The sequence below is a fragment of the Garra rufa genome, chromosome 14 (assembly GCF_049309525.1).
Source record: "Garra rufa chromosome 14, GarRuf1.0, whole genome shotgun sequence".
NCBI classification, from domain to species: Eukaryota; Metazoa; Chordata; class Actinopteri; order Cypriniformes; family Cyprinidae; genus Garra; species Garra rufa.
In genome coordinates, this window is record NC_133374.1 from 6,665,168 (window position 1) to 6,674,423 (window position 9,256).

The following is a 9,256-nucleotide window of genomic DNA, read 5'->3' on the forward strand; positions in this document are numbered from 1 at the left end:
GCTGAATGAGTTGTCTGAATCTAGTTGTCTGCTTGAAATAAGATTTTTTTTCTTACCCCATTGACAGATTATTTAGCTTGTTTTAAACAAAAACTCACTTAATTTTGACTTGTTTTTACTAAAGACAAGACAATATTTTTTACTTGTCTAGAAAATCCTTCTTGATTTAATAATATTTAGATATTTTGGCTGGAAACAAGACAAAATTCTAAGTAAGAAAAGCATTTTTTTTGCAGTGCAGTAGGCTCTCATGCCTTTCTTTCGCATTAAATCTTTATTAAAAACAATCCTTTAAAAAACTTTTCTACCTGGACAAGTGCATCTATTATGTTGCCTAGTTTATTTAAAACTGCACCTTTCCTTATTTTAAACCTAGCCAAAAAGCCACGTGTTGACTGTGAAATTTATATGCATTTATGGTACATTTCGGTGTCAATCCATGTTAATTTTTACAGCGAATAATGCACTGTAACATTAATTCAGCGCAGACAGCGCAGCCAAAAATAGACTCGGTCTCGGTGGCGAAACGTTCGCTGCGCTGCTGCAAAGGCACCGCTTCTAGGACGTACTGCCGGACAGCAACCGCGTGCAGTGTGAACGCTCTAATCCGTTAACATGGGTGCTGAAAAGATTACGTAACGCATACGCACTTCAGACGGAGCAGGTTCGACCATTTCCATCTCTTTTCCTTGCTGCTACAGTCTATAGCGACAACAGACCGCAATGGACGATGGCCACGCCTGGGCTGATGGGAAATGTAGTTCCCGCTACCTTTTCTCAGAAGACCTTTTAGGTGCGTTCGACTTCATGCAGCGCTGCGCAGACCGATCGGCGGGTGACTTGAAGTAGTGCATGCCGGTTAGAAATTTTGTCCGACTTGAACCGGCGCCGACGCCACGTGACGTTCACGTGTGGCATCAAAGTAACGCGAGAGCGTTTCGAGAACAGCCGGCTTGCTCAGCCAGCGCAACATTTCAGAAGGGACTGCGCCAGGCTGTGATGACGTCACAGCTTCTCATGATTGGCCACATTCACCACATGACGATGATCACGTGTGTTTCGTGCATAACAAATCAATTTGCATGCCATTTCGTAAATAGTTTACGATCTTTTGACTGCAGTACATTTTATTCCCTTAAATTCTTTATATTGGATTTATGCATAAGTTTATTATTGTACTTTTTTCATACAGACCACTTATAGTATTCAGCTGCATATTTAAGTAATATTTTTTATGGAATAACTAAAATGTCACAGACATTTAATGTAATGTGGTCAACATTGATTGATGCTGAAATCTGTAGTTGCTGCTTCACTTGCATGTGCTGCATTTCTTCCAACAAAAAAGGTATTTCTATAGCTTCCAATTCATCTGCAATAAAGTAGGCAAACGCCACGTGATCTGCCATGTTTGAGAGAGCAACGAGATCTCCAACTTGTCCGACTTGACGGCTCCGTTTTCAGCTCCTCCCCGACTGCTTTCGGCTAATCTCGCTGATCGGTCTGCGCAGCGCAGCATGAGCTCGAACGCACCTATTGTTTTATCGAGTCATGCGACCACGATAGTATCGAAAAAATGTGTTATTGCGGTACGACGGTATTTACAATACCGTTACATCCCTATTACCAGCACATCTTAAAAACAACTTTAACTAGCATTATACATTTTGTGAATACTGTACCAAATGTATTAATATATACACACACAGACACATCATGTGTATATAAATATATATACATATTACAGTATATAAATTCTAAAAATAATAAATAATATAACTAATAAAAATATTTTACCATATTTAAAATTACTTTTTATAAGTTAAACATAAAGTTCCTTATTATATCCTTATTACAATTTAAAAACTCACATTTTTAATAAAAATAAAAAATAATAAAAAATAATTACTTAAAATAATACCAAAATACAAAATAATGCCTAATATATAAAGAATGTCTAATATTTATTTATGTATTTGTCAGTCTATCTATCTATCTATCTATCTATCTATCTATCTATCTATCTATCTATCTACAGTATCTATCACGCATTAACACTTTCAAAATAAGCCTAAATAACATTTATAATAAAGAAATGTCTGTCAGGAAAAGCAGCATCAGTTTACTCTATGACTGCTAATATTTCATTAGTCAAAAATAGCTTAAAGATTATATATTTTGCATCTGTGTTTCCTGTTTACATCTGCAAAACACAAAAACTGTTGCAAAACCTATTGCTGTCATTATATCAGTCATTAAAATTTTAAAAGTGACTTTTTTGATCTATAAACAGACAAGATGACAATTTATTTTAGTCCACAATTGAAGAGGATCAAAACCTTTCATCAGTTCTAAAGTTGTTCCAACACCAAAACAAAAGTTCTTGATTAACTTGATTAACTTGATCAACTTTAAATGTTGACGACTGTAGTTAAAGGATAACTATTGCCAAAATGCAACCTGGGCTGTTTTTTTTTTTACTGTAAACGAGACAAACATATATCTAAAAGCATAATTACGACAAACGAGCCGTTTTTGAGATTGACCGTGATTTAGTTTCGTGGTCAATGGCCGGTGAATGGGAGTACTAGGGGCATAACTTTGAGCGCATCAAAATCGATATTTTTACAAAACTAGGAAGGCTCGACACAACATGAAACTTTGCTCGAAGTTTCGCCTGGGTCTCTACACATGAACTCCAGCCTTGAGAACATTGTTTGTGTACACAGAGTTTACTAAAAAGAAAGTTTTTGAACAACTCACTTTCACGTTTGAGTTTCCGCTGCGAGGATGGATAGCTCCTAAAGCATATTTCCATATAAATGCACAGCTAATTCGTTGTTTTGTCGCAAGTGAAAAACAATATTAACCTTCTAGTTGTAAAAAGAGCCTCATATAAGCCTAATATTTCGTCCTATGGAGTCCATTCATTCGCATTCGGAGATCGACACTTCTTGACTGGCAAGATGGCAAAGTTATGCCCCTAGTACTCCCATTCACCGGCCATTGACCACAAAACTAAATCACGGTCAATCTCAAAAACGGCTCGTTTGTCGTAATTATGCTTTTGATATAAGTTTGTCTCGTTTACAGTAAAAACAAACAGCCCAGATTGCATTTTGGCAATAGTTTTCCTTTAATGTTGCACTCAAAACTTGTTGGTGACCTACACAAATAATAAAAGGGTAAAAGGCTTCACACACACATCAGATGCCGGCATGTAGTTGTATGTGATTTGCAGAGGTCTGATGTACTGTAATATCTGTAGTGGGTTTGTGTGTGTGTGATTGTCATGGTTGGATGCTAATCTCCTATGGCAGGATCATGATGAGAAGCAGCTGCGCTTGTCCAACTCACTATCCACAGCTCGTACGGTTACGCTCCTATGAAATGGACGCCGCACAAATACGGCAGCTCTTTAATGAGTCCTTCTTAAAGGGAAGGATCAGTGTTTGCCAGCCTGATTGCTGTGTCAAATGGACGGCACATGCTTTCTTTTGGAGTTCTGCGGCTGCCACAAGCCATGCGAACATTAGCGGAACAAATATTACTATTAGGATGCATATTAAATGTGAAATCATTTGACATTGTTAATAAATTATGCACTTTACCATTTACATTTCAGATTCCTTTCATTATCTGAGGCCTGAAATCGCCTGAACGGGTGACATAAAGTCTCAGTGTCCACAGAGAAGAAATAAAGACGGAGATACAAAACTCTTGGCAATAAAAATACAACTTCTTTACCACTGGATGGCACAGCCGGCAGATCAAAAGATCTTGAACATTCCCTTGAACTCGTCTTCAAAAGCCCTTCCAGCAGAATTATCCACAATCCTAGAAAACACAACAAGACAAGCCGAATCAAAACAAAAAGGAGGCTTTTTTCACTGAGGAACATGTTGAAGTGCAATATGAGAAATGGCCATGTTCATACGAGACATTCAGAGCCACTGAGAGCCGTTCTTATGAGGCCAGACGAAAGCGCTGGGCTGGATATGTGATAGAAATAAAACGTTTTATAGCTGACAATGAACTTTTTCTTATGCATTCCTTCACAGTTGAATGATGTTTTTGTTTTTTCACATGAGGGACCAATGGAAAATCATACAGTATTTGAAATATTGGGAGCTCAAAATCATACCTTTTCTGGATATTATCTGATATGCTTAAAACTGCAATATAAATTTGGTCATTCCCAATAATACGTAAAACCTTCCTAATGTTGTTTTATTGCTGTTATTATGTCAATCATTACAATTTTTACACCAACAAAACGACAATTTAGATGATTCACTCCAAAATAAAACCTGCAGTTTGCAATATAAATTGGGCCATTCCCAATACTTAAAACCTTCCTAATGTTGTTGTTTTTTCTTACCAAGGAAGGGTAAAAACATAAAGCTCTCCAAAATACTGATATTACAGCCAATTGAATGTTTTTTTTTTATTAATTTATTTTGTATGTTTGTGTGAGTGTTTTCCTGTATCCTCCAGATATTTTTTCCAATTAAATCATTCATTGTAAGATGATAAACCTTGTTTGTGTGTGAATATACTTAACTATAGAAATTTGAGGACAAAACCTTCGGAGCATTTTCAAATGTTGGCTAAATTTATTTGTAAAGCTAAAATGGCTTTTCGAAAAAAAAAAATGTTTTTAGAATTTGAGTTTAGGATGAAGTTTAGGATTTGAAATTAATTTGTAGCAGGGTTGAATTAAATAAAATTAAATAAAACAAAAACAAAAAAATGACAACAAAATGCTTAAATAGCTTAATAATTATCAATAATATAATAATATATATAATAATATAATAATATTATATAACTTATATTTTTATCATTTAGTTTAACTTTTACCTTTTATTAATAGAGATTTGAAGCATTTTCAAATGTTGGCTAAATTTATTTATAAAGCTTAATTGTCTTTTTCAAAAATGTTTTAATTGTTTTTAGAATTAGAGTTTAGAACATAGTTTAGGATTTGAATTAGCAGGATTAAAAATAAGGGGAAAAAATAGAAATTTGAGGACAAAACTCAAATTTTGAAGCATTTATTTATAAAACTGCAATGGTTTTTTGAAAAAAAAATGTTAATGTTTTTATAATTTCAGTTTAGGGTGAAGTTTAGGATTTGAATTAGCAGGGTTAAATGAAACTAAAGAAAATAATAATAAAATTAAATTAAAAAAAAGTAAAAAAAATAATGGTTTTATTAATTATCAATAATATTAAACTTATATTAGTTTAACTTTTAAAAATAGAAATTTGAGAACAAAACCTTCAGAGCAATGTTGGATAAATTTGTTCATAAAGCTAAAATGGCTTTTTTAAAAATTTTGAAACGTTTTTAGAAATTGAGTTTAGGATGAAGTTTAGGATTTTAAATTAGTTTGTAGCAGGGTTAAATGAAACAAAATAAAATAATAACATAAAATAAAATAAAAAGCAACAACAAAAAAATTAAATAAAAGTAAAATAAAAAAAAGGTTTTATTAATTATCAATAATATTAAACTTATTATATTTGTATCATTAAGTTTAACTTGATACTAAAAAGTTACCAAAAATACTTAAAGTAAAACTAAAATTAAATTAATTAAAACTATAGACATATTATTTAAAAAAAAAAATAATAATAATAAAACACACAATATTTTACCTAAAATTAAAACCAATTACACCACAAATTATTAATTACATCTATAATAGTATCTTAAAAGGACAATTGACCAAAAAATAAAATTCTGTCATTAATTACTCACCCTCATGTTGTTCCAAACCTGTAAGACCTATTTTTAAGATATTTTTGCTGAAATCAGCAATGTTTCTGTACGTTTCTGGGTCTGGGAAAATTTCAGTTACATTGCTGTATGCAGAGCCAGAAAGCTCTCGGATTTCATCAGAAATATCTTCATTTTTGTTCTAAAGATGAACGAAGGTATTACGGGTTTGGAACAGCAACATGAGGGTGAGTAATTCATGTCAGAATTTTTATTTTTGGTTGAACCAGCTCTATAAATGATACTAAAATAACACTGGTTTGTTGTTTTTATGCAAGTCATTTAACATAAAAACAACAGAAGTTAGCATGCGTGATCTCTCACACATCTGTCTGCAGTCATAGCTGACGATTCACACTTTCCAGTTGATTCATGTCTCTGTTCTTCCTGTAACCGATCAAACGCTTCACCTGTGCCCTACCGCACACTGCAAACCTGCTCAAACACCTCAAGAACAACGGACCGGGAGACAGATGCTATTTTATGTCAAACTCTTTCTTTCTCTCTCTCTTTCTCAGAAGCTTCTTTTGACCCGCTGACTTCCCCTGTAAATGCCAACCTTCAAACAGCGTCCTCTCCTTCACCCTGCTCCGTCATCTGAAGGGTCAAAGTGCAAAGTTCACAGGCCCAGCACGTTCATCACACAGAGCGATGAACAGATGAAAAACTAAAACTACAGTCTGATCTGTTTTTCATCTGATCCTCAAACACGTGTCTTGACTTGATTACGCTCACGCAACAGAAAAACACACACGTTGTTGAAAAAGCTTTTTTCAATAATAATAGTTGATATGTGCTACAATTTGTGCATAAGTCTGCTGTAACATTTTTGAAATTATATATAACAATAATGTAGTTTTTCATTCAAATAACCCATATTATGTCATTGTAAGTGAGATATTGTTTTTTATTTAACAGTTAATATCCTGCATTTTCTTCAACGCTTAAAGTAGTTCACTTTCAGAACACTGTCATCCAAGATGTTCATGACTTTCTTTCTTCAGTCAAAAAGAAATGGTGTTTTTTGAGGCAAACATGTCAGGATTTCTCTCCATTTAATGGACTTCTATGGTGCCCCTGAGTTTAAACTTCCAAAATGGAGTTTAAATGCAGCTTCAAAGGGCTCTAAATGATCACAGCCCAGGAAGAAGGGTCTTATCTAGCGAAACAATTGGCTATTTTCTAAAAACATTTACAACTTATACACGTTTTAATCTCAAACACTCGTCTTGCCAAGCTAGACAAGATGTGCATTTGAAGTTAAAAAGTATATAAATTATATATATATTTTTTTTTTTTAGAAAATAACCCATTATTTTGCTAGATAAGACTCTTCTTTCCTCGGCTGTGGTCGTTTAGAGCCATTTGAAGCTGCATTTTGGAAGTTCAAACTCGGGGGCACCATAGAAGTTCATTATATGGAGAGAAATCCAGAAAATGTTTTACTTAAACATTATTTCCTCATGACTAAAGACAGAAAGATATAAACATCTTGGATGACAAGGGGTGAGTACATAATCTGTAAATTTTTGCTCTGAATGTGAACTACTCCTTTATGTACACTAATGGGAGACACTTCCTGTTCATTATCAGCTACAGAGGCTTTGCACTTACTTGTTCAGTTACCCGAATGCTTGGCCATTACTGAATGTAAACAACAGCATGGATTGCACTGTTAACATACTACTGAATGAGTTGTTCTGGTAATGTATGCTGTCTAAACCATGGGGGAAAAACGTGTGGAAGCTGCTAAATTATATAGAGAAGGACTTAGTATGCAGGAAAGGGCACAATATTTTGACAAGTTAATAGGTGGTAAAGATATGTATGAGCAGTATTAATCAGGTATTAGTCTAATATTTCACCTAGCTGGCCAGAAATGATAAGAACTTAACATAAATGTTGACATAAAAGATTCTTGCTCTGGAAATCAGTAAAGCCAACCACAAACACATTTTTCCTCAGTTTTTTTGCACTCTCCTCTTTGATTTGTTATAACTTTTGGCAGTCTATGGTACTCCAAATTTTTATCCCGGTCTGACTGATTAGTAAAGCCCAAAACATGACAATAATGACAATTTTCAGCAACAATAATCATCAAAATATGCGAGTTTCGTTCAGTTTAGTGGCATTGTTTACGTTCTATGCCAGCGTACGTAGCCTACTACAAACCACGGTGCTCATAACTAAGATAATACATTAAAATAACATGGTAAGACACACCAATTTTCAATATCAAGCAACAAAACATTTACATGTTTACATGTGCAGCTAAAAATACCTGGACGCTGATGACACCGGAAGCCAGACCGTCAAAATTTACAAATGGCCGCGCCCCCTCTTACAAGAAGAAAAAGGTGGATAATGCACATGTGTTTTAAACAAAGTATGGCCAGGTAGCCTGTTAATTTCGTCTCTGCTAATTTAAAATTGATGAATATAAAATCTCCACTGGCTCTACAATACTTAGTACAGCTTAAGACTACTTGAAGCGGTAGTTTATATATAGGCTACATGTACGGTTTAAATTGATAATTTCTCCCTCTCATATTCATGCATAGATCTGCTGTGCATCCTCGGATATTCGTTGATGTATTTCAATTGCAATGCTTCCCTCTACTGGTGTGTAATTACACCTGCAGCTCTCTACTATCAAAACATCATTTACAAATGTGACCCTGGACCACAAAACCTGTCATTAAAGGTCAATTTTTTAAATGAGCTTTTCATTGATGTTTGGTTTGTTAGGATATGGAAATATTTGGCGGAGGTACAAATATTTGAAAACCTTGAATCTGAGGTTGAAAAAAAATCAAAACACTGAGAAAATCACCGTTACAATTGTCCAAATGAAGTTCTTACCAATGCATATGACTAATAAAAAATTAAGTTTTTATATATAATGGTAGGAAGTGTACAAAATATCTTAATTGAACATTTTTACTTAATATCCTAATGATTTTTGACATGTAAGAAGAATTGATAATTTGAACCCATTCCGTGTATTTTTGGCTATTTCTACAAATATATCCATGCTCCTTAAGAATGGTTTTGTGGTCCAGGGTCACAAATATTCTAATCATTTATACAATAATGCTACTTTACAAAGTCCATTGACATTTTGAAATATATAGTATAAAAACTGGTTCTTTTTAATAGCTGTACGTGCACAAAATACAACTTGCATTATTTGGTGAGTCTGTCTTTTTAAGATGAGGGCTAGTGCAGACTAGAATAAATCTACTTTCTCTTTCACTTCTATTGTTAATCACTTGGAGCAAGAAACAGTATGGTCAGTGACTTTCAAAGCTCATATTATACAGTAATGTTGTATAAAAGAGTAGGAGATGGTTTGTTTCACTTTAAATAGGCCTGTTTTAGTTTTTCCGATAAACTATGCACACTGTATTTATACATTTATTTCATTTTTCTGTGTGTGTTTGTGTATGTGTTATTTGTGTAAAAGTTCAC